The 25210-nt window shown below is 49.2% G+C and overlaps 1 protein-coding gene across 2 annotated transcripts in view; it reads right to left on the reverse strand.

Moving 5' to 3' along the window:
* The window catches only part of zgc:154093 (uncharacterized protein LOC777623 homolog), a 33698-nt gene extending 9974 nt beyond the window's left edge, over positions 1 to 23724 (reverse strand). The window contains exon 1 of one of the 2 annotated variants that reach the window (XM_038785875.1): positions 23643 to 23724. The gene's annotated coding sequence lies outside the window, so the exon portion shown is untranslated. Of the gene's footprint in view, positions 1 to 22304; positions 22623 to 23642 lie in introns of those variants that run through there. The other variant, XM_038785874.1, reaches the window with a different exon arrangement.
* Between the last annotated feature and the right edge of the window lie 1486 nt (positions 23725 to 25210).

Below are 25210 nucleotides of genomic sequence, written 5' to 3' on the forward strand. Positions count from 1 at the left end.
GTAGGGACGCCTGGGAAGTGGGGTGGGGGTGGTGGTGGTGGTGGTGTTGGATGGGGGGGGGAGGGGGTTCACCATAGACTAATGGTTGCACTCGCATATAAGGGGGAGAAAGATGGGGTGGGGGGGGGGGGGGGGGTCTTCTTGGGGACATGTTGCCAAGGGCAAGGTTAATGGAATAATATGTCAGTGATCATGACCCTGTTGCAGCCGGGGCTGTTTATCTGTAACTCAATTGACATGCCTGGAGTCTAACAACTTACACAATTATCCCCATTCAACACCACTTATGTGGGTGAGTGCCACTGATTGCTGCTCAGCATTTAACCATTGGAGCACTGACTTCCAAAATCGATGACTGCCAAGGGGTCTTGTAAGGGGTCTAGTTTGCATTAATGCCTGTTGCATTACCCGACTGGGCAAGCAACTATATCACCTTAGGGAGTTGGCAATGGCACACTGCCCAAGGAGGGCACTTCTAATACCTGACTCAGTGCTGAGGTGCATGTCAGCAAGAGCCACCCCCCCCCCCATCCCTGCCATAGACCAGGTTGAGCACAAAGACTTGGAGTGGAAGCTATGGACAATGTTGCCACCCGGGATGAGAGCTCAGGATTCATTAGAGTAGCCAAAGCTGTAGCCACTCGGTCATGTGGTGTGAGCTGTTGTCAAAGCACAATGTGGAGTAAGGACTAGGCATCAATATTATGGCCAGGACACGAGGCAGTGGGCTCTGAGAGGCAGCTTCAGATAATGATTGAACTTTGGGAGACGAATATAAACCGTTAAGTCTCTCTCTCTTTAATGCTGCAGTGAGGAGATTGTACAGAACATGGAGTCATCTCGCTGTCATTCTTCTCACTTTTAGGCGGAAGAGTAGAAGAGGGTGTCAAAGACAGAAGACGAACCATGAAGAAGAAGGGTAACAGGGCCTGCTCTGCGCGCAGAGGATGAACCCTACAGAGCCATCGCTCAGAGGTGCCAAGTCTACAGACGACGCCTAACGTATGTGCAGATGTGCGGGAACCAGTGTTGCCAAAGATTAGCATGTCCAGGGAATTGGTTGGTCACATCTGCCACCTTCTGCAGGAAACAGGAACTTGGACGGCATCCACTGGCGGTGCCGCTGAAAGTTACGGTGGTGCTCATTTTCTGCGCGCGTGGCTCCTTCCAGGGCTCCACAAGTGACCTCTGCAGGATCTCGCAAACCTCTGCACACTAGTGCATCCAGGATGTGATGGATGCAATCTTCGGGAGGGAACACAACTTTGGCCATTTCGACAGGGTTCAAGCACGCCCGGATGCAGGGGCAATGGGCTTTGTGCAAATCTCTGGTTTTCCGCAGGTGTAGGGTTCCATCGATTGCACCCGTGTGGCGCTGGGAACTCCGGGGCATCAGGCTGTGAACTGCAAGGGCTTCCACTCGCTGAATGTTCAGTTGGTCTGTGACCACACCAAACGCGGCCTGAAGGCATGTGCTCAATTCCCAGGGACTGTGCACGACTCCTACATTCTGAGCTGCTCTCAGGTAGTTTTTTGAAGAATAAAGGAATAAAAGGTTACGGTGTTTGGGGGGGAAAGTGGACCTGAGTCCACAAAAGATCAGCCATGATCTCACTGAATGGCGGAGCAGGCTCGAGGGGCCAGATGGCCTACTCCTGCTCCTAGTTCTTATGTTCTTATCCCTGACAGGGTTTAAGGGTCCACAGAGGCAGCAGGTGGTTGGCTCCTCAGGGACAAGAGCCTGAGGAGGTGGCTGATGATGCCCCTACGGAAGCCACAGAGCTAAGCTGAGCCGAGGCACAATGAGGCTTATGCCTGGTGGAGCAGACCATAGGGACGCAGAGGCTGAGGTTCCGATGACTGGACCGGTCTGGTGGAGCCCTGGGGCATAATCCACAGAGGGTGCCACGTATTGAGGGCATCTGCTGCACCCTGCACAACCTGGCACTGCAATGGAGGGGGGGGGGGGGGAACTGCCTGAGGAGGAGATGGAGGAGTGGCACATTTCCTCCGACGAGGACCTTAAAAAGGATGAGGCTGAGGAGATCCTTGAGGGACAGAATGAGCCCAGGACGTGCTCAATGCCACTAGATGCATGGAGGGTGATACATGGAAGATAGGAGCAGGAGGCCTTTTGGCCCTTCGAGTCTGCTCCGCCATTCATCACAATCATGGCTGATCATCCAACTCAATAGCCTAATCCTGTTTTCTCCCCATAGCCTTTGATCCCATCCTTCCCAAGTGCTATATCCAGCTGCCTCTTGAATATAGTCAAAGTTTTAGCATCAATGATGATGAGAACATGCCGTGAGGAAATCCCATTACCTTCACATGGCATATGTAAGCATTGCTCTCCTGTCTGACTGTTGGCTGTACACACTATCCGTGAGCAAGCTCCTGCCTTGGGGGTCACAGTGGTTGCCCGTATACCCTACGTTGCAGAAGGATGATGACGGTTTGCAGTAGGGACAGTGCATAGATCCTCACAGAGCTTCTGTGAATGCCTGGCTCCTGTCTGGCTGATGGTAGCTCGCTTGCTGCCAATGACTAGGGACACTTCGTGATGATGCAGCAGGGAACGTTTCACCTCTCCCGATCCTACGGCATCCTTCCTGAGCTGTACCCCTGGTGTTCAGTGTCATCGGAGGCTGAGGCAGATGGGTTGGGGGGGGATCCGTTCTCCAAGGTGCAGAGACCACACACTGTCAATGACTGGAATGAGTGAAGCTAGCGCTGTACATTGTGGGAGACATTCCCTACGAGACACAGGCATGACTCAGTTACTGTGAAGGGATGTCACCAATGTGCTGGAAACCTTGCATAAAGCACGTGGAGGAAGCCCTGGACTGAACACTCTGGTCTGTTTCTGTTGCAGGAATCCAGTTTTCAGGTTGGCAGGCAACAACACAGCTCATCGGAACGAGGAGCCACAGGAAGGGTGCAATTAGTGAGGGTTTATTTACAGAGCTGAACGTTAGGTAGAAGTGCTCAACACCCGTGCAACTGGAGCTTCTTAACCTTCCTAACCCAGCTGCTACGTTTTGGTGCGTCCCCAACATCCACAGCGAGGTAGAGGCAGCCTGTTGTCTGTGACGATCTTGGCCGGCGCCCTCTGGAGGGCCCCGAGACCTGGCGGGATCCTGCTATGCGGCAGTGTCACCCGCCTCAGCCTGTGGGGCTAGAGCTGAAGAGGTGAAGAGGTCACAGGACGAGGGGATTTGGATGGGTGGGACCCAGAGTAGATGGCCCCCGGGGTGGGCACCAGCTCATCCTCCTCCCTGTGGGTGCCCGAGGGACCCGGGTTTCCTTCTTGGGACTGACTAATTGCCGAGCTAAATGGCGGGGGGAAACCGCCATTGCAGACAGAGAGAGAGTGGGAAAGACACAAAAAGAGAGGCGAGACAGCAGGGGAGAAGAGATCGAAGAAAAGGGCGATAAGGATTCAGAAAGTCAGATGCTGCAATGAGACATAACATAAAAAGTACGAGAGAGAGAATGTGGGAGTGGGCGGTGGACACAAAAAGCTGAATGATGACAGGGACAGGCAGCATAGGCCAGGGTATGGAGCTTCTGTCAGGAAACACAAAGGGGTCGACTGGGGTTTGCCATACCCCGCACGGGAATGTTTATCTTTGCCGTGCTCCTTGCGGAGTACAGGTTCTCCCGCGAGGGGCAGGCTGTCTAAAGGTTGGGGTCTGTCAGTAAGGATCTGACCTGAGAGGAACTGAGTAAGGATCCACCAAGTAGCGAATTTTATTGAGGGGCCCATCGAGTCTGTACCGACCCTCCGAAAGCGCACTCTAACTTAGGCCCACTCCCCAACCCTATCACTGTCACCCCACCTAACCTTTCTGCTTAAGTGTTTGGCTACTGCAAAAACAAATTTGAAAATTTCAATCTTTGGCAGCCAATGTTGTTTTAGCTTTGGGGATACTCTCACCTGTGCATCGGAAAGACACCGGTTCGAGACCCACAACCGTCTCCCGTGCAAAAGCCGTCCTGGTTCGGCTCACGCTAACCACACTCATAAGTGTTGGCGGAACACAGATATTTGTCTGTGATGCTTCAACCGAGGGAGTGTGGCCTTTTCGGGAGTGCCTTTTCAGGCAAAAGTTCCCGAGCCATTATTCAGAGCAAGACATCCAGGTGTCCTAGCCAACGGTCACCCCCAAGACATCCAGGTGTCCTGGTTAACGGTCACCCCCAAGACATCCAGGTGTCCTGGCCAACGGTAACCCCCAAGACATCCAGATGTCCTGGTCAACGGTCACCCCCAAGACTTCCAGGTGTTCTGGACAACGGTAACCCCCAAGACATCCACGTGTCCTGGTCAATGGTCACCCCCAAGACATCCAGATGTCCTGGTCAATGGTCACCCCCAAGACTTCCAGGTGTCCTGGTCAACGGTCACCCCCAAGACAATGTCAAAAACAGAAAGGAGCCGTACATAGAACATAGAACATAGAACAGTACAGCACAGAACAGGCCCTTCGGCCCTCAATGTTGTGCCGAGCAATGATCACCCTACTCAAACCCACGTATCCACCCTATACCCGTAACCCAACAACCCCCCCCTTAACCTTACTTTTTACACTACGGGCAATTTAGCATGGCCAATCCACCTAACCCGCACATCTTTGGACTGTGGGAGGAAACCGGAGCACCCGGAGGAAACCCACACACACACGGGGAGGACGTGCAGACTCCGCACAGACAGTGACCCAGCCGGGAATCGAACCTGAGACCCTGGAGCTGTGAAGCATTTATGCTAGCTACCATGCTACCGTGCTGCCCATACCTACCGTACCTTCCGAGACAAAAAAAACGGCCAGTTCGCAATACACACCATTACAGATAGGCAGGTTAGGGGCAGCACGGTGGCGCAATGGTTAGCACTGCTGCCTCATGGCGCTGAGGACTCAGGTTCGATCCCGGCTCTGGGTCATTGTCCGTGTGGAGTTTGCACATTCTCCCCCTGTCTGCGTGGGATTCGCCCCCACAACCCAAAGATGTGCAGAGGAGGTGGATTGGAAACGCTAAATTGCCCCTTAATTGGAATTTTTAAAAAAAACATTATTAATACGTAAACCAGCAAGAAGCTTCAGGGGAAGAAGAGATAAACCATGGATTTCAAACCTCCAGCACGCTCGGTTTGTTTTATGCCACCCCACCCATTTACTTTGAACAAACAACATCTCGATCTTAGCCTCCTTGGGGCTTTTCACAGTAACTTCATTGAAGCCTACTTGTGACAATAAGTGATCATTATTATTATTGTTCATTTTAGGAACCGGATTTTATGCTGAATTTGCACATTAATTGCCATTAAACTTACCGTCGTAAGTAAGGTCTGATAATCACCAGCAGGTATCAGTTCAACAACACGACAGTCGTTAATGCAACAACAAGCAATCTTTCAGACCCCAAAATACCAAGTTTCATTCCTGCATGTGGTATATTTTTCTTAGTGATTTATTTTGAAAAGCCAATCGTGTACACCTAGAATCCCTACAGTGCAGAAGGAGGCCATTCGGCCCATCGAGTCTGCACCAACCCACCCGGGTTTTTCTCCGAGGTGGAGGACAAATGTGAACGATGCCAGGGAGGCCCAGCCCACCATGCCCACGTGCTCTGGGCACGCCCCAGATTGGTCGCGTACTGGTCTGCCTTCTTCGAGGCAATGTTCAAGGCTGTGGGGGTGGGAGGGTGGAGCCGTGGCTAACAGTGGCAATCTTCGGAGTATCAGACCAGCCACTCTTTACAGGGAGGTGGGGGGGGGGGGGGGGCAATGCCCTGACCTTTGTTTCCCTAATCGCCCGCCGGAGAACCCTACTCGGCTGCCGATCAGCAGCACTGCCCAAAGCTGCGGACTGGCTGTCCGACCTGTCAGAATTCCTCCAGCTGGAGAAAAACAAATTTGCCATCCGGGGGTCAGAGGAGGGCTTCCACAAGAGAGGGGGTGGTGGGGGCGCGGCATTCACCAACCTGTTCCAGGACCTGTTTGTAGCCAATAGCCAATAGACCAGAGGGGAGGGGGCACAAAGAGACCACAAGCACCAACGAAAGGAAAGGAAGGGGGGGGGGGGGAGAAACACGAGGGATAGAGGGGGAGAGAAAATAAGGTACATACGGCGACCATACCCTGTGCGGGGGTTGGGGGGGGGGGGGACCACACACCCCCGAATTGAAAGTTTGTTAATATGTGCAGCCGACTAGAATCGACTTATCACTATGTAATAGATGTGTCACTATGCGACCTTGCTATGCACGAAAAACCAATCAAAACATTTTATATAAAAAAAAAGAAAGGGGGTTTGGGAGGTTTTGAAAAACATTTTTTAAAAAAAGGGTCTGCACCAACCCTGTGAAGGGGCACCCTATCTGGGCCCAATCTCCCATCCTATCTCCGTAACTCCACCTAGCTTCAATCTACCGCCGCCAATCCGCCTAAACTGCACATCTTTGGGCTGGGATTAAACCGGAGCACCTGGACAGAAACCCACGCAGACAGGGGGAGAACGCGCAGACTCCACACAGACAGACACCCAAGGCCGGAATCGAACCCAGGTCCCGGGCGCTTGAGAGGCCTCTTGAATTTCGAACCTTAATTTTTTTTGTCTCACTTTTCCTTTCCAGTGTTCCTTTGCCTCGCTTTATTTCGCTTTCTGAGCCCGATTTGACTCTCATTTACTGGGCTGCGCCATTGTTTATCAGTTTGTTTCCTCAATCCTGAAATCTCACCACCTTGCCATTCACTCAGCTCCCAGTTGCCTCCTTGATGCCGCTACCTCCCGATCAGCTCGCATCAGAGGAAGCTGAGGGGTGATGCAAAAAAGTCTAACTAACGAGCGGGCAAAGCCGTGCAATCCAGAATGGTTTGGTCATTTATCTCAATGCAGTTTGCGAATCCTTGCCGAGGCAAACTGATTGCAGTGTGCCTGCATAACAATAGTCAATTATATGTCTTTGGTTTCAAACCATTTTGGAAATATCCTAAAAATATTAAAGGCATTAAATAAATAGCTCCCAAATCCTTCTTTCCAGGAGCTTTATTGTTTTGCTCCATACGACCTAGGAGCAGAATTAGACCATTTGGCCCTTCGAGTCTGCTCCGCCATTCAATCATGGCTGATATGTTTCTCATCCGCATTCTCACACAGTTGCTTCACAGTCCGAGGGTCCCAGGTTCGATTCCCTGCTGGGTCACTGTCTGTGCGGAGTCTGCATGTTCTCCCCGTGTCTGCGTGGGTTTCCTCCGGGTGCTCCGGTTTCCTCCCACAGTCCGAAGATGTGCAGGTTTGTTGGATTGGCCATGATAAATTGCCCTTAGTGTCCAAAAAGGTTAGGTGGGGTTACTGGGTTATGGGGATAGGGTGGAGGCGTGGGCTTAAGTAGGGTGTTCTTTCCAAGAGCTGGTGCAGACTCGATGGGCCAAATGGCCTCCTTCTGCACTGTAAATTCTATAATTCCTGCCTTCTCCTCATAACCCCTGATCTCCAGGTGCCATTGATTAAATCAATTAACCATAGACTTTCCAATTTACAGGCAATCACCTGGCTCCAATGGTATTTTTTAAAAATTATTTTTATTGAACATTCTCATTTATGACAGACAAAACATAACAAACATATAATCCAAGTACGCATTTGTGTCTACAAAAATAACTGATAGAAATGAAGCCTATCTTTGAGCTAAACCAAGAAATATATAGATACAAATAATGCATAGAATCCAGACTGTGCAGAAGGAGGCCATTCGGCCCATCGAATCTGCACCGACTGCTCCGAAAGAGCACCCTGCCTCGGACAACTCCCCTGCCCATCCCCGTAACCCTGCGCATTGATCATGGCCAATCCACCTAACCTGTTTACATCTCTTGCCACACAAATTTACATTAGTGCTATCAAGCGTATACAGAAACACATAATAAGAATACAAGTAGTAAAAAAGGAAAATGAAAAAAACGAGAAAACATATGGAAAAAAATAACGAGATAAAACAAAAATAGATATAGCAAAAAAACAGGTGGTCTACATACATTGCATTGACTGGCGTTAGAATAAAGTAGACGGATGGCTTCATTATCTGAGCCCCTTTTGCTTCTTTGCCTTTCTTGAGACTACCTGCAATTTACATTTTACTCGGGACTGCCATGTGCGGGCATCTTCGCCCCTTGGTGCTTTGGGGATTTCCCCTTTTCCTTTCTGTGGTGTGGGTTTTCCCTCCTTCCCCCCATCTTGACTCGCCTCCTCCGCCCTAATCCTTCTCTGGTTATTCCTCCCTTCCACCCCCTCCCTCCCATGCTATCCCGTCTCCCCCCTTGTTGCTGGTCACGAACATGTCTTCGAAGAGGCTGGTGAGTTGTCTCCGAGTCTGGTGGAATCGAGCATCCGGTCCCCTGTTGCAAATTTTTATGTTCTCTAGCTGTAGGAATTCCGCGAGGTTGAAGAGGCTAGTCTGAGGCTCGGGGTGGTACTGCCTGTTATATTACCCTTTCTGGTAATATGTTGTAGTCTTTGTCTTTTCTTCCAGAATGATCCAATGTGTTATTGACAAAGAATCCACCAATTGAAAGATTGAAACACAACTAGTTTATTGATTAAATGAAGTTTGCACACTCTACTGGGCTACAGTTAATAATTAAATAATATTCAATCTGTCTAGCAGTACTCAATAATCTAAATAGTCACTAACTACACTATGATCTAACCTTGTGTTAACTCAGTCTAATCTAATCTTCTCCTAATTGCTGTCTCTAAGCTTTCTCCTTCAGGTACTCCTTACACTACACCCAGAATTCCCTCAGGGTCTGATTTATATACAGAGACGTGGTGCTGCCCTCTAGTGTTTGAATTACACAGAGATGTAATAATTAACCCTTCACTAACCTGGCTATATACATATCATTACACTGCCGGCATCCATCCGAGGAGAATTCTCTGCAGGGCAACCAGGGAGGTGAAGACCAGGGCGACTGTATATTGTAATCAGGTCATTCCCACGTGTAACACATAGAACATAGAACAGTACAGCACAGAACAGGCCCTTCGGCCCTCGATGTTGTGCCGAGCTTTGTCCGAAACCAAAATCAAGCTGTCCCACTCCCTGTCATTTTGGTGTGCCCCACGTGCCTATCCAATAACCGCTTGAAAGTTCCTAAAGTGTCCGACTCCAATATCACAGCAGGCAGTCCATTCCACACCCTAACCACTCTGAGTAAAGTACCTCGGACATCCCTCCTATATCTCCCACCCTGAAAGTTATGCCGCCTTGTAACAGCTACATCCACTCGAGGAAATAGTCTCTGAACGTCCACTCTATCTATCCCCCTCATCATCTTATAAACCTCTAATAAGTCGCCTCTCATCCTCCTACGCTCCAATGAGAAAAGCCATCCTCTTGAAATGAAAATGAAAATCGCTTATTGTCACGAGTAGGCTTGAGTGAAGTTACTGTGAAAAGCCCCTAGTCGCCACATTCCGGCGCCTGTCCAGGGAGGCTGGTACGGGAATATCTTGTCAATATTGAGAACTTCTCGGAGAAGGGTCAAGGTCAATTATCCAGGACTTCAACAAGGTTAAAGACAGCAGAAGATGAGATATATTTAGGAACTGTGGTCTGATGATTTAAATAGACTAAGTAGAGAGAAACTGTTTCCAATGGCTATGGGGTTAATAAGCAGAGGATACAGATCTAAGGCGATTGGCAAAACAACCACAGGTGACATGAGGCAAAAGCTCTTTCATGGAATGAATATTAAGATTTGGAATGTACTGCCTCGTAGGATGGTGGAAACTGATTCAACAGTAGCCTTGAAAAGGGGATTAGGATGAATGCTTGAAGGGGAAAAGTTTGCAGTGACCTGGGGAAAGAGCAGAGAGTACGACCAACGCGACCGCTCTTTAAAGGAGCTAGCACAGGCTAGATGGACCAAATGGCCTTCTTGTAGGCTGTACGATGATGCAATGACACAAAGTTTGGACAGGCAGAGAAGACTGAAGGAGTTAAAGAGCTGCATAAATTTGTGGCTCTTGTAAAGAAGGAGTTAAAATATGAGGCAGCGTGACTGGACAAGGGCACGTGATGCGTTTTCGCGAGCTCTGCCCTCTACTTGGCTTTTAAATGTTTTATTTTATCCCATAATTACTTACTTTTGGGATACATGTCTTGTATCTGGGAGATCCTGGATAGATTTTAGCAATGAGGAGCCGGGTTAAATTAGAAATCCTTGTTTGATTGCGGTGTTCAGGGGTGGGGCCCAGCTTGCAGTTGCGGCTTTCCTGGTGAGCAGGCCCAAGCCTCGGCTGTGCTGCCGGCATTAAGATGATGGCTACCATGGTGAATGGTGCTCTGGACGGTGACCTCGGCTCCGTGGGGCAGGTTTGCGGTGCTCCCTTTGACAGGCTGCGGAATGTCCTGGACAGAATGGTGGAGGCGGGGAGGAGAATCCTGTTATTGGACAGAGCAATCTCCCCATTGGACGGCTGGCCTTCAATCCTTAGAAATATTGTTGCAGTGTATGTCGTTTATCCTGACCGACTCAATGAGTAGGAGCCGGGCAGGGGGTGTTTGTGCGCCCGGTCTCTTGCAAGGAGTGGGGGGGACGAATCCCTGGCTATTTTGAAGGTTGGCTGCCACGCTCTTGCAATCTCCATTTGAAAGCTGGCCGTTTCAGCTTTGACACAATGCACTGCATCTGGTCTTTGAGGCCTGGTGAACGGAGTGCCCCGCGGGACCTGGATTCCTCGCTGCCTGGGTGTCGGGACGACAGCGGGGTGGGGGGGGGGTGAAGGCACTTTGTCTGATGGAACTTTGGAGGGATCCTGAATGATGCTCGATCTCCAGGTCATGTATTTGGCCTTTCCAAGCGTTATTTATCCTGCGGTTCATCAATAATCCTGAACTTCATTTCCTTGTGATTGTGCTATTAATTCCATGCTATTGTCTTTTTTGTACGAGATATGAGCAGAGAGGAGAGGGTAACATGTTTCAGCCATTAAGTCAGGAATGTGACACGTGGTTTGTGCATATTCTTGCTCTTCTTTGTGTGTTGTAATCCTTGTATTTACAAAGACAGAGTGAATTTTAGACACCCCTCACTTCAAGTATAGGAAAGATTTTAGCAGGGCGGCAGGGTGGTAGGTGGATGGTAAGGTGAGGTAAGTCCTCACTTGGATGGAGGAAAGCCCCCAGTTAGAGCTATCTGCATCAGCTTTCTATTTTGTATTTTGGTTACTTTGAGTTGAGAGGATCTGTGCCCACGAAAGCCCGGGCAGATCGTGTATCCGAGAGAGGATCGGGTTCCTTATGATTCCTCTTTGTGGTTGTTGTCTCCAGCGTTGTTGGAGGGGGGGAAATGAATGGCGACGCACGCCTGGGTGTGGGCGGTTAACCCTTGCTCGATTTGTTAGAGCGAGAGTCTGCATACAGTGGATCTGCTTTGTTGGAGCACTTAATGTTTGAGAGTTGGCTAAATTGGATTGGATTTGTTTATTGTCACGTGTACCGAGGTACAGTGAAAAGTATTTTTCTGTGAGCAGCTCAACAGTACATGGGAAGAAAAGGGAATAAAAGAAAATACATAATAGGGCAACACAAGGTATACAATGTAACTACATAAGCACCGGGCATCGGATGAAGTATACAGGGTGTAGTGTTAATGAGGTCAGTCCATAAGAGGGTCGTTTAGGAGTCGTAACAGTGGGGAAGAAGCTGTTTTTGAGTCTGTTCGTGCGTGTTCTCAGACTTCTGTATCTCCTGCCCGATGGAAGAAGTTGGAAAAGTGAGTAAGCCGGGTGGGAGGGGTCTTTGATTATGCTGCCCGCTTTCCCCAGGCAGTGGGAGGTGTAGATAGAGTCAATGGATGGGAGGCAGGTTCGTGTGATGGACTGGGCGGTGTTCACGACTCTCTGTAGTTTCTTGGGCCGAGCAGTTGCCATACCAGGCTGTGATGCAGCCCGATAGGATGCTTTCTATAGTGCATCTGTAAAAGTTGGTGAGGGTTAATGTGGACATGCCGAATTTCCTTAAGTTTCCTGAGGAAGTATAGGCGCTGTTGTGCTTTCTTGGTGGTACCATCGACGTGAGTGGACCAGGACAGATTTTTGGTGATGTGCACCCCTAGGAATTTGAAACTGCTAACCATCTCCACCTCGGCCCCGTTGATGCTGACAGAGGTGTGTACAGTACTTTGCTTCTTGAAGTCACTGACCAGCTCTTTAGTTTTGCTGGCATTGATGGAGAGATTGTTGTCGCTGCACCACTCCACAAGATTCTCTGGGCGGGATTTTCCAATCCATCGTGTTTTATGACGCCGTGAACAGGCCGCACCCACGTCTAATTCTGGCCACTTCAGGGGGCCAGCAGGGCACTGGACGGTTCCTGGCGCTCCAACTGCCGATCCCGGCGCGAACTATGCGGCGAGGGATCCGTGCATGCGCATTTGTGTCGGCGCCAACGAGGACATGCACAGTGGCCTCCTTCAACGTGCCGGCCCCGACGCAACATGGCGCAGGGCTGCAGGGGCCGGCGCGTAGGAAAAGAGGCCCCCAGCCACAGAGGCCGGCCCGCCGATCGGTGGACCCTGATCGCGGGCCAGGCCCCATCGGAGGCCCCCCCGAGGTCGGAGCCCCTCCCCCCCCCCCACCCGCCGCACACAGGCTGCCCTCCGACCCTGCGCGCAGAGTTCCCGCCGGCTGCGACCAGGTGTGGACGGCGCCGACGGGACTCTGCCTTTTTAGAGCGGCCATTCGGCCCATCCGGGCCGGAGAATCGGAGGCCCAGCCACGTAGAGCAGCCCGCGACCAGCGCAGCGCCAAACGCAGAGAATTGCGTGCCGGAGTCGGGGCGGCGTGGCGTGGTTGCGGGGATTCTTCAGTCTGCCGTGGGGCTGGGAGAATCCCGCCCTCTATCTCCTACCTGTATTCTGACTCGTCGTTATTCGAGATCCGGCCCACTATGATCGTATCGTCAGCAAACTTGTAGATGGTGTTGGAACCAAATTTTGCCACGTAGTCGTGTGTGTACAGGGAGTAGAATAGGGAGCTTTGTATGCAGTCTTATGGGGCCCCGGTATTAAGGACTATTGTGGAGGAGGTGTTATTCATTCTTACTGATTGTGGTCTGTTGGTCAGAAAATCGAGGATCCAGTTGCAGAATGGGATGCCAAGTTCTCGGTTTTGGAGCTTTGATATGAGCTTAGCTGGGATTATGGTGTTGAAGGCGAGGCTGTAGTCAATGGGAGTGGGGGCGCTAGGCGCTCTCCTTCCACATATTTATCCACACGTCTTGTAGTGGGTGAGCAAGGCACCCTCCTCCAAGTGGTTGATGGGTCAAAGTGCCTCTTTCCGTACTGTTAGAAACTCTATTACTCTAGGACTGGTCTTATATGGTGGCTTCCTGAGTCCCCTCCTATTGTACTCAGGTCTCCCATGGGGAGACAGTGTTTTTGTCTCTGTTGAGACAGTGCTGCTTAGTCCCCTAGTACCCTCTTTGTAATGGTATACAGTATCTGTGTTGTTTGGTCAGTTCTGGCGTTCCTCCCTTATTCTTCTGCTCTTCTGCTCGGGGTATGCAGTGTGCTGTTGGGTGGGGGGATTGGCCTCTTTCCAAAATGCCCAATTGATGGGTGTCTTGACGATTCTTCTTTTGCTCGGTGATATCGATGGGGCTTGTGTGCTACCGTGGGTGCAGCTAGTGAGGAGTGAGGCCGGCTGGGTGGTGAATCTTGGCATGTGCTGGGTATCCTGGGGGTACTGACTCCTGTGTGCAAAGTGTGACGATGGGCCAGGTCCTGTACTGGAGTGGGTATCCTGTTGCCCCTTTATGTTTGAGATATTCCTTCTTAGCCGGGATGTTATGAGAGCTTGAGTGTGGTTTGGACGAACACCTTTTTCTCTTCTTTGTCTTATGGTGAGGTTAGATAAACTCGGATTGTTCTCACTGGAATGACAGAAGTTGAGGGGCGACTTGATAGAAGTCTACAAAATGATGAGGGGCATGGACAGAGTGGTGTCCAGGTTGGAAGAGTCAATTACAAGGGGACATAGGTTTAAGGTGCGAGGGGCAAAGTTTAGGAGATGTGTGAGGGAAGTTTTTTTACACAGAGGGTGGCAGGTGCCTGGAACTCGCTGCCGGAGGAGGTGGTGGATGCAGGGACGATAGTGACGTTTAAGGGGCGTCTTGATAAATACATGAATAGGGTGGGAATAGAGGGAAATGGACCCCAGAAGTGTAGACAGTTTTAGTTTAGACGGGCAGCATGGTCGGCACAGGCTTGGAGGGCCGAAGGGCCTGTTCCTGTGCTGTACTTTTCTTTGTTCTTTTTGTTCTTTGTGAAGGGGCTGCACCAGAGGATCATGGGCATCTGGCTGTGTCCTGGTCATTTTTATCCTAAGATGCAGCACGGTAGCATGGTGGTTAGCATAAATGCTTCACAGCTCCAGGGTCCCAGGTTCAGTTCCCGGCTGGGTCACTGTCTGTGCGGAGTCTGCACGTCCTCCCCGTGTGTGCGTGGGTTTCCTCCGGGTGCTCCGGTTTCCTCCCACAGTCCAAAGGTGTGCGGGTTAGGTGGATTGGCCATGCTAAATTGCCCGTAGTGTCATAAAAGTAAGGTTAAGGGGGGGGGGGGGGATTGTTGGGTTACGGGTATAGGGTGGATACGTGGGTTTGAGTAGGGTGATCATTGCTCGGCACAACATCGAGGGCCGAAGGGCCTGTTCTGTGCTGTACTGTTCTATATCTATATCATGCTCTGCTCCTGGTATTTTTCCTCGTCTGTCCTATCTTGATTATTTCGTTGGGAGGCGCTGACAACACTGACTATAATCTGAACTTATTGTGTGAATATTTGCTGGTCCTCCCTGTGTTAATGTGTGGAAGGATGATCATTCTGTACTGTGCCTGAGTTTGGAGCAATCACCGCTTGGGAAGGGGTGCACCTTTTTACCATGTCTTCATGGCTTATCCTTCTCTCCCTTGTTCTTTGGTGATGCGTGGAGAAGCGCCCAGTGGAGTTTAGTGACTGTCCTGGGGCAGCTGTATTGCTGTTCTTCTGTCCCCCTCTGGATCTATGTTTGCAGAGACATGTTTGCAGTGCTGCACCATTCCTGTGGTTTACAATGGAAACACTTCCATACAAACACCCACAGGAATCAAATTGTGTCACAATAATGACAAACGGATTTACACCCTTGGACGGAGTTATTCTGCTGGTTTACTCAGTGAACTAACAAACAATTCAAAATAAATGAGTTGATGCTTCTGCTGACAGTGTGGATTTCGAAATTTCATATCAACCTGTTAGTCCCTAATCTCACGCAGTTTGATTCCTTTTGTTTTAATGTAATAAAGTGGAACGAAGTGAAGATCAAGTAAGAGAATGTACTTGCAGCATTGCAGAAGCCAGAAAGGAAAGTTTCAAAAAGCATTGGCCATACTAATATCATGATGTGGAGATGCCGGCGTTGGACTGGGGTGAGCACAGTAAGAAGTCTTACAACACCAGGTTAAAGTCCAACAGGTTTGTTTCAAACACGAGCTTTCGGAGCACGGCTGAAAGCCGTGAAGAAGGAGCCGTGATCCGAAAGCTCGTGTTTGAAACAAACCTGTTGGACTTTAACCTGGTGTTCTTCACCTGAAGAAGGAGCCGTGCTCCGAAAGCTCGTGTTTGAAACAAACCTGTTGGACTTTAACCTGGTGTTGTAAGACTTCTTACTATACTAATATCAATAAGATAAGTCAAGACAGACTTCTACTCTCCACGGGGTTTTACAGCAGCCTAAGAGGATATGGATAGGTGCACTTTTTATAAATCCGTCTCTACTTCAAGTTCACCTTGGCTACATTCGGGATTTAGATCCAATCCAATTAAGGGCATGATTTAAGTCATTCTGCTATAGCTGTTCACCCATTCTCACCTCCGCTTGGGTGAGATTGGGGAGACTTTCAGCGTTTGCTTCCAAATACGTCTGGCCTTCAAATAAAACGATCAAGGTTGGTCTGAAAAGGGTTATATTTTTAATTGGACGATGGATTTATATTCTATCACCCCGCTGCATTATGCTAGAGGCAGTTATTGTGATGTGGCGTACACGGACAGCACCTGAGAAAGGCAGCATCTGCACAAGTCTCCAAAAGGGGCAAAATCAGCTGACTGGGTGGTTTCAATGGGAGCCACTCTCTCACCAGCTAAGCATTTGCTGGAAGGCCAGCTTTTAACACACAAAAAAAGAACAAAGAACAAAGAAAATTACAGCACAGGAACAGGCCCTTCGGCCCTCCCAGCCTGCGTCGATCCAGATCCATTATCTAAACCTGTCTCCTATTTTCCAAGGTCTACTTCCCTCTGTTGCTGCCCGTTCATATACCTGTCTAGATGCCTCTTAAATGATGCTATTGTGCCCGCCTCTATCACTTCCGCTGGTAAAGCGTTCCAGGCACCCACCACCCTCTGCATAAAAAACTTTCCACGCACATCTCCCTTAAACTTTCCCCCTCTCACCTTGAAATCGTGACCTCTTGTAACTGACACCCCCACTCTTGGGAAAAACTTGTTGCTATCCACCCTGTCCATACCTCTCATAATTTTGTAGACCTCAATCAGGTCCCCCCTCAACCTCCGTCTTTCCAACGAAAACAATCCTAATCTGGATCGGCGCAGGCTGGGAGGGCCGAAGGGCCTGTTCCTGTGCTGTAATTTTCTTTGTTCTTTGTTCTAATCCACTCAACCTTTCTTCATAGCTAACACCCTCCATACCAGGCAACATCCTGGTGAACGTCCTCTGCACCCTCTCCAAAGCATCCACATCCTTCTGGTAATGTGGCGACCAGAACTGCACGCAGTATTCCAAATGTGGCCAAACCAAAGTCCTATACAACTGTAACATGACCTGCCAACTCTTGTACTCAATACCCCGTCCGATGAAGGCAAGCATGCTGTATGCCTTCTTGACCACTCTATCAACCTGCGTTGCCACCTTCAGGGTACAATGGACCTGAACTCCTAGATCTCTCTGTCCATCAATTTTACCCAAGACCCTTCCATTGACCATATAGTCCGCTCTTGAATTTGATCTTCCAAAATGCATCACCTCGCATTTGCCTGGATTGAACTCCATCTGCCATTTCTCTGCCCAACTCTCCAATCTATCTATATTTTGTTGTATTCTCTGACAGTCCTCCTCGCTATCTGCAACTCCACCAATCTTAGTATCATCTGCAAACTTGCTAATCAGACCACCTATACCTTCCTCCAGGTCATTTATGTAGATCACAAACAGCAGTGGTCCGAGCACGGATCCCTGTGGAACACCACTAGTCACCCTTCTCCATTGTGAGACACTCCTTTCCACCACTACTCTCTGTTTCCTGTTGCCCAGCCAGTTCTTTATCCATCTAGCTAGTACACCCTGAACCCCATACGATTTCACTTTTTCCATCAACCTGCCATGGGAAACTTTATCAAATGCCTTACTAAAGTCCATGTATATGACATCTACAACCCTTCCCTCATCAATTAACGTTGTCACTTCCTCAAAGAATTCTATTAGGTTTGTAAGACATGACCTTCCCTGCACAAAACCATGCTGCCTATCACTGATAAGTCTATTTTCTTCCAGATGTGAATAGATCCTATCCCTCAGTATCTTCTCCCACACTGTGGGAGGAGATTCCAAACTGAACACACTCCTTCAGCCTGGTTACAGTAAAGGGATAATGTACCCCACATTTTGTTAATCCGATTCAAATTCTATTTTGATTAAATTGTAGCTTATGACTCATAGATGGATGGGCGGACGGATGGATGGATAGATGGCGAGACAGATGGATGCATAGATGGACCAATGGATGGGCAGATGGATGGATGGGCAGATGGATGGATGGACAGATGGATGGATGGACAGATGGGTGCATGGATGGACGAATGAACGGATGAATGGATAGATGGATGGACGTTTGGACGAAAGCTCGGACTGATGCATGGATGGACTGATGGATGGATGGACTGATGGATGGATGGACGGATGGATGGATGTACAGAAAGATGGATGTATGGATGAATAGATGGATCGATGGATTGATGGACTGATGGACAGACGGACTGGCGAACTAATGGACTGGCGGACAGATGGACGAACGGGTGGAGACTGGTGGACAGACAGATGGACGGACAGGTGGTTGGACAGGTGGGGGATGGATGGATGGGGGCAGACGGATGGATGGGTACGTAGGTAGGTTGGTAGTTAGGTAGGTTGGTTGGTTTCCCATCTAAATCTCCTTCAATAGTTAAGTCTACACTCTTCCAGATATTTATTATATCTGCTTATATCACATAATATTCAAGAGCAGATCATCACTGACCACAATATGAAACATGACCATGCATTTCTGCTGCGCCTTTTATGGCTTCAGAACGTCCCAAAACGCTTGAAAACCAACGCAATTTTGAAATGAAATGTACGGAACCTTGCAGCCAGTTTGTACACAGTAAGAATCCACAAATAGCAATGACATAAATGACCCGATAATCTATTTTAGGTGTTGGTTCAGGGATAAACAGTGAGCTGGACAGTGGGAGAACTCCCCGATTCTTCTTCAAATAGTGCAATAGAATCCTTCATATCCACCCGAGATGAATTACATGGGGCGGAATTCTCTGTGTCTGTAGCTAAGTTCCGGTTCGAGTGGAGAATCTGCGGGAGGTTCACGTCAGGAAAATTGGCACGAATTCCTCACTGATTCCAAGAACAAACCGGTGAGGGGCTAGTACAGGCGCCACATGAAATGCTTGCGGATCGTGCCGAAATCGGCCGGAGAATGGCCGGGTACCGACGACCTGCACCGGTAGCACCATACGACAAGGCCCTGCCGTGCGCGTAACCTAACCCGCAACCTAACAGCCCACTATTCACCAATCCCCCCAGCCCTAGCAGATGCCGCCCCCCCCCCCCCACCCCAGCGGCACGGATCCGGCCGAGTGTGGCAGCGCTGGACACAGTCCGCAGCCGGCACGTCGGCTCAGACCACACGTGCTGAGTTCCCGACGGCGCGGGACACATCGGGGGCGGAGCATCGCAGGTGGGCTGGCCAGTTGCGACTGCGCGCAGCGTGCGGCACAATGATACCGTTTTGGAGTGGGCGGAGAATCGCAAACCGCCATCAAACTGCCGTCGGCCCCGATTTTGGCATCGGGCAACGGAGAATCCCAGCCAGGACTTTGGCTTAAGAACTGATCCAAAATGTGGCACCTTCGAGACTACAGCTAGTTTCAAACCCCAGGCACCTATATTAAGCAAAGTTAAATTCTAGCCATCTCTAATTTGAGAAAATATCTTGATTATTAAATGTGTTGCTGCCCCTCCCTCAGAAACATCACAAAGTGCTTTCTATTTGATTTGGAAGCATTATGTAGGCAAGTCTAAACTCTAAAGTAGTTTTGAAGCGCAGTCGCTATTGTAATGCAGGAAGACAGGGTGCTGGAGGAATACAAGATAGCCAGGAGGGAACTGAAGAAAGGGATTAAGAGAGGGCATGAAAAATCTTTGGCGGGTAGGATCAAGGAAAACCCCAAGGCCTTTTACACATATGTGAGAAATATGAGAATGACTAGAGCGAGGGTAGGTCCGATCAAGGACAGTAGCGGGAGATTGTGTATTGAGTCTGAAGAGATAGGAGAGGTCTTGAACGAGTACTTTTCTTCAGTATTTACGAATGAGAGGGGCCATATTGTTGGAGAGGACAGTGTGAAACAGACTGGTAAGCTCGAGCAGATACTTGTTAGGAAGGAAGATGTGTTGGGCATTTTGAAAAACTTGAGGATAGACAAGCCTCCCGGGCCTGACGGGATATATCCAAGGATTCTATGGGAAGCAAGAAATGAAATTTCAGAGCCGTTGGCAATGATCTTTTCGTCCTCACTGTCAACAGGGGTGGTACCAGGGGATTGGAGAGTGGCGAATGTTGTGCCCCTGTTCAAAAAAGGGAATAGGGATAACCCTGGGAATTACAGGCCAGTTAGTCTTACTTTGGTGATAGGCAAAGTAATGGAAAGGGTACTGAGGGATAGGATTTCTGAGCATCTAGAAAGACACTGCCTGATTAGGGATAGTCAGCACGGATTTGTGAGGGGTAGGACTTGCCTTACAAGTCTTATTGACTTATTTGAGGAGGTGACCAAGCATGTGGATGAAGGTAAAGCAGTGGATGTAGTGTACATGGATTTTAGTATGGCATTTGATAAGGTTCCCCATGGTAGGCTTATGCAGAAAGTAAGGACAGTAAGAAGTCTTACAACACCAGGTTAAAGTCCAACAGGTTTGTTTCAAACACGAGCTTTCGGAGCACGGCTCCTTCTTCAGGCTCCGAAAGCTCGTGTTTGAAACAAACCTGTTGGACTTTAACCTGGTGTTGTAAGACTTCTTACTGTGCTCACCCCAGTCCAACGCCGGCATCTCCACATCATAGAAAGTAAGGAGGCATGGGATAGTGGGAAATTTGGCCAGTTGGATAACGAAGTGGCTAACCGATAGAAGTCAGAGAGTGGTGGTGGATGGCAAATATTCAGCCTGGAGCCCAGTTACCAGTGGCGTACCACAGGGATCAGTTCTGGGTCCTCTGCTGTTTGTGATTTTCATTAATGACTTGGATGAGGGAGTTGAAGGGTGGGTCAGTAAATTTACAGAGGATACGTAGATTGGTGGCGTTGTGGATAGTGAGGAGGGGTGTTGTCGGCTGCAAAGAGACATAGATAGGATGCAGAGCTGGGCTGAGAAGTGGCAGATGGAGTCTAACCCTGACAAGTATGAGGATGTCCATTTTTGAAGGACAAATATGAATGCGGAATACAGGGTTAACGGTAGGGTTCTTGGCAATGTAGAGGAGCAGAGAGATCTTGGGGTCTATGTTCATAGATCTTTGAAGGTTGCCACTCAAGTGGATAGAGCTGTGAAGAAGGCCTGTGGCAGGGGTGGGCAAACTACGGCCCGCGGGCTGCATGCGGCCCGCCAAAGGTCTTTATGCGGCCCACCAATTTTTAAAATTTTTTTTAATATATTTTTTTTATAAGGTTAATGGGGGGGGGGGGGGCTGTTGGATTACTGGTATAGGTGGATACGTTGACTTGAGTAGGGTGATCGGCACAACATCGAGGGCTGAAGGGCCTGTTCTGTGCTGTACTGTTCTATGTTCTATGTTCTAAATACAGCAGCCAATCTACACACAGCAAGATCCCACAAACAGCAATGAAGTAAATGACTTGATAATGGGCAGCACGGTAGCACAGTGGTTAGCACCGTTGCTTCACAGCGCCTGGGAACCAGGTTCGATTCCCGGCTTGGGTCACTGTCTGTGTGGAGTCTGCACGTTTCCCCGTGTCTGTGTGGGTTTGTTCCGGGTGCTCCGGTTTCCTCCCACAGTCTAAAGATGTGCAGGTTAGGTGGATTGGCCATGATAAATTGCCCTTAGTGTTCAAAAAGGTTAGGTGGGGTTACGGGGATAGGGTGGACTTAAGTAGGGTGCTCTTTCCAAGAGCCGGTGTGGACTCGATGGGCCAAATGGCCTCCTTCTGCACTGTAAGATTCTGTAAAAACTGGGGCTGATACCGAGCATGGTAAGTAGCTAAATACCGATAAGATTATTGTTCCTTTAATGCCACTCAACCTCTGCGGCCAAGGCCGGAAACAATTTCAACCGTGGGTTCTCATTCCTGCAGCTAGCAAATGGTTCTCAGAGAATTTTTAAAATTCAAACTTTCTTCTTATTCGTCTTTCCTAGTGGCTTTTCCCTCTCTCTTAATCCAATATCTCCCTTGTTTTAGTTATTTTTCTGTACCTGATTTGACTCCAATTTTCCCCATTTCCTTCCCCTTGGTCCTCTGTTCCTTTCTCAGTCCTTAAATTTCCAGGGTTAAGAAAGTAGTTTTGTTGCTCGCCGGGGTCCCAGATGCCCTGTTGGCCCCTGTTACAAAGCTCACATTCCAGCAAGTCTCCACACAAGCCTTCTTTTAGAACTGAAGGGAGAGGGAGGTAAATAGTTGCGCCCCCTTTCACATCCCAAACGCCCCCCCTCCCCCCAATGTAATTTTCGTCTCGCAACCCTCAAACTAAAACACTGGCGGGGTACTCTAAATGGGAAAACCCAGTTTCAGCTCTCGACAGCGGGGAAGCTGGCCTTAAAAGTAGTCGATGCAACAAAAAAAGCTTCTTTGGAAAGAAAAATGCGAAATATGTGCTCGAAGAGAAGTAGAATCTGCAGCAACACAGAGCGAAGTAAATGACCATCTCTGTCAGTAATTGGAAGCTGCTTACCTCAAGAAGCTGTTCTTCATTCAGTTTTGAAGTAGCTGTCTTTTTTTTTCTGGTTCGATTACAATTTTTGAAGAGAAAATGGAGAGGAGAGCAGATCGCGTGTGTGTGTGTGTGTGTGTTCCAGCACTGAGTGTTGTGGAGCTCAGTAAATTCCTAGCAGACAGCACACAGCTGAAGAACTGTCTAACGTCAAAGAAACGGTCGGGTCACTCTGCCACATGCCTTGAAGTGTGAGACTGTGAGCAGGGGGCGGGGGAGGGAGTGGGCCGTCATCTGCAGCTAACAACCCCAGGCTCAGGAAGCCGACGTCAGAACGACAACATCGCTTCAGCCTCTCTCCCTCTCCACAGCTGTCCTTTCCAGAGGCTGAGGGGGGCAATAGCGTGACCCCAGGTTCAGGCTGGAAACCCAGCATTGCCGCTTGACCCGGCTGTGGGCGGGCGACTCGCCTCCCCACCCTTCCTCTACTCCAGTTTTATTATATTGACAATGATACCAGGAGGAGGGCAGCCCTTTTCAAAGTCCCCCTCCCAAAGGCAGGAGAATATACTTGTCTCTCATGAGTTATCAAGCTGTTATTTGACCCACTGAAAGTTTAAAGTTCAAAACAAACTCTGCTTCAATACATCCCGGCAGGGTGGGGAGGGGAAGAGGATAAATATATAACCTAATAAAAATGGGGGAGGAACAGGTACATTTTAGATTCGGGGTGGCTGACTGGCGTATTTGATTGGTAACATGGGCGGCACGGTAGCACCGTGGTTAACACTGCTGCATCACAGCTCCAGGGTCCCAGGTTCGATTCCCCGCTGGGTCACTGTCTGTGCGGAGTATGCACGTTCTTCCCGTGTCTGCGTGGGTTTCCTCCGGGCGCTCCGGTTCCCTCCCACAAGTCCCAAAGGCTTAGTGGGCCGAAGGGCCTTTTCTGTGCTCTCTGACTCAAAGTGCTTTGGGATACCCGGAGCTTATGAAAGGCGCTATATCAATGCCAGTCTTTCTTTTTTGTCTCACCCTTTATATCACAAAGAATTTTGCGCCAACTCATCAAATGGCCTTTACATTGCAGGTTCCGAACATTTCCTTTCAACGTGATAGATCAATCAATAACCACACAGCTCTTTAATTGGTGCTACACCACATTTTCACCATCATTCTGTTCGTCCGTTGAATCTCTGAGGATAGAATCTTGTCTCCGCGCTGAATTTCATTCTCATTTGAAGGCAGAATGTCCCAGGTCAGGCATCCCTGTGTCACCAATTTGCAACAACCAAACCATCTGCCTTTCGCCAGCACCTTGGACTTAAGGAAACACCCCAAGACCCTTCGCAAGAGACTTACCAACGAAGAACTGACACTGCGGTAGCCACATACAGAATGAGGTATCAGGACAGAAGGCCAAAGAGGTAGGGTCTCAGGGCATCTTAAAGGGATAGAGAGAGAGAGTTAGAGAGGTATGGGGAAGGATCCCAGAGCTCAGGCTCTGGGCAGCTTAAGTTCCTCATGCTGTACACCGCCCCAAAACCAAAATGAACCCGTTCTATTTCATAAGATGGAACAGCGGCATACAGCACCAGCCAGGCTGCTCGACTGATTTAACATCAATTAGATGCAGGGAGACAATAAGGGTTGCCTTTCTGTAAGATTGAGATTAAATCGGCTGAAGGGATCTTCTTCACCCAACGCAATATTATTTTCTAGGTACCCTAGTGCATATTTCCCAGGTCTTGGCAGCCTCCTCGAGGCACAAACTTGAACATTTAAAAATTGCACACAAGTACGCCATTGACATTTTAAAGGGAACAATTTGGCTGAAAGTCCCAGTTCTAGCCCCAATCTGCGCTGAATTAGCAGAAGTTTAGGAGAGGCTTTGAGGCTCATCCAGTGCTCCTGGGCAGGATTCGCACTGTAGAACACGATCTGGTGATCGCAGCTGGAAAATGCCAGGTGGACATCTGGCAGGATCGCGGGCAAGCTTTTGTCGAGTTCCCCTCTCCTGGTTAGGTGGTGTTACCGGGTCAGAGGATAGGGTCGAGGGGTTGATCCTAGGTAGGGTACTCTTTCCAAGGTCCAGGGCAGACTCGATGGACCTCCTTCTGCACTGTGGAGATTCTATGATATGATTCTATGGTTAAATAGCCGACACTTAATCCACATGAAGACTGCTCCTTAAGAGATGTACTAAAAGCCCTCGAGGCACTTGAGGAATTTGAACACAGCACACATCCAGCATTGATTGCTTGCTGTGGTGCAAATATTAACACATGATCTACAAACCTCTCAACCCCAACCCCCCCCCCCCCCCCCCCCCCCCCCCCCCACCCCCCGCCTACCTTCACTAATTTAAAAATGCGCAGACTCATTTTACCCAGTTGGATCATACTTCATCAACCCATCCCCAACCACACCCACAACTACAATAATTATATAACCAATATTCAAAAACATTTAAAGAAACTGAATAAAACCCACACAATTTACTTAACACTCTGGTGATGTTTTTTTCCCCCAGAGTTGCTCACTGAAAGGTCCAGGTAGATTCCAGAATAATCCTCGAGGATTGGTAGCCATCGGGCATTCTAAAGACAGGAAATGAAAGAATTAATAAAAGATTTGGAGTACCCAGTTATTCTTTTTCCAATTAAGGGGCAATTTAACGCGGCCAATCCACCTACCCTGCACATCTTTGGGTTGTGGGGGCGAAACCCACACAAACACGGGGAGAATGTGCCAACTCTACACGGACAGTGACCCGGGGCCATGAGGCAGCAGTGCTAACCACTGCGCCGCCGTGCCGCCCGCAGGAAATGAAAGGAAACTATTGAGACAGCACCTTTGATCTACTCTTACATTGCTGATCCCTCAATCAGCTTATAGAACCACCTAAGAACCTAAGACAAGGGGTCAAC

Source organism: Scyliorhinus canicula, chromosome 27, assembly GCF_902713615.1.
Source record: "Scyliorhinus canicula chromosome 27, sScyCan1.1, whole genome shotgun sequence".
Classification (NCBI taxonomy): domain Eukaryota; kingdom Metazoa; phylum Chordata; class Chondrichthyes; order Carcharhiniformes; family Scyliorhinidae; genus Scyliorhinus; species Scyliorhinus canicula.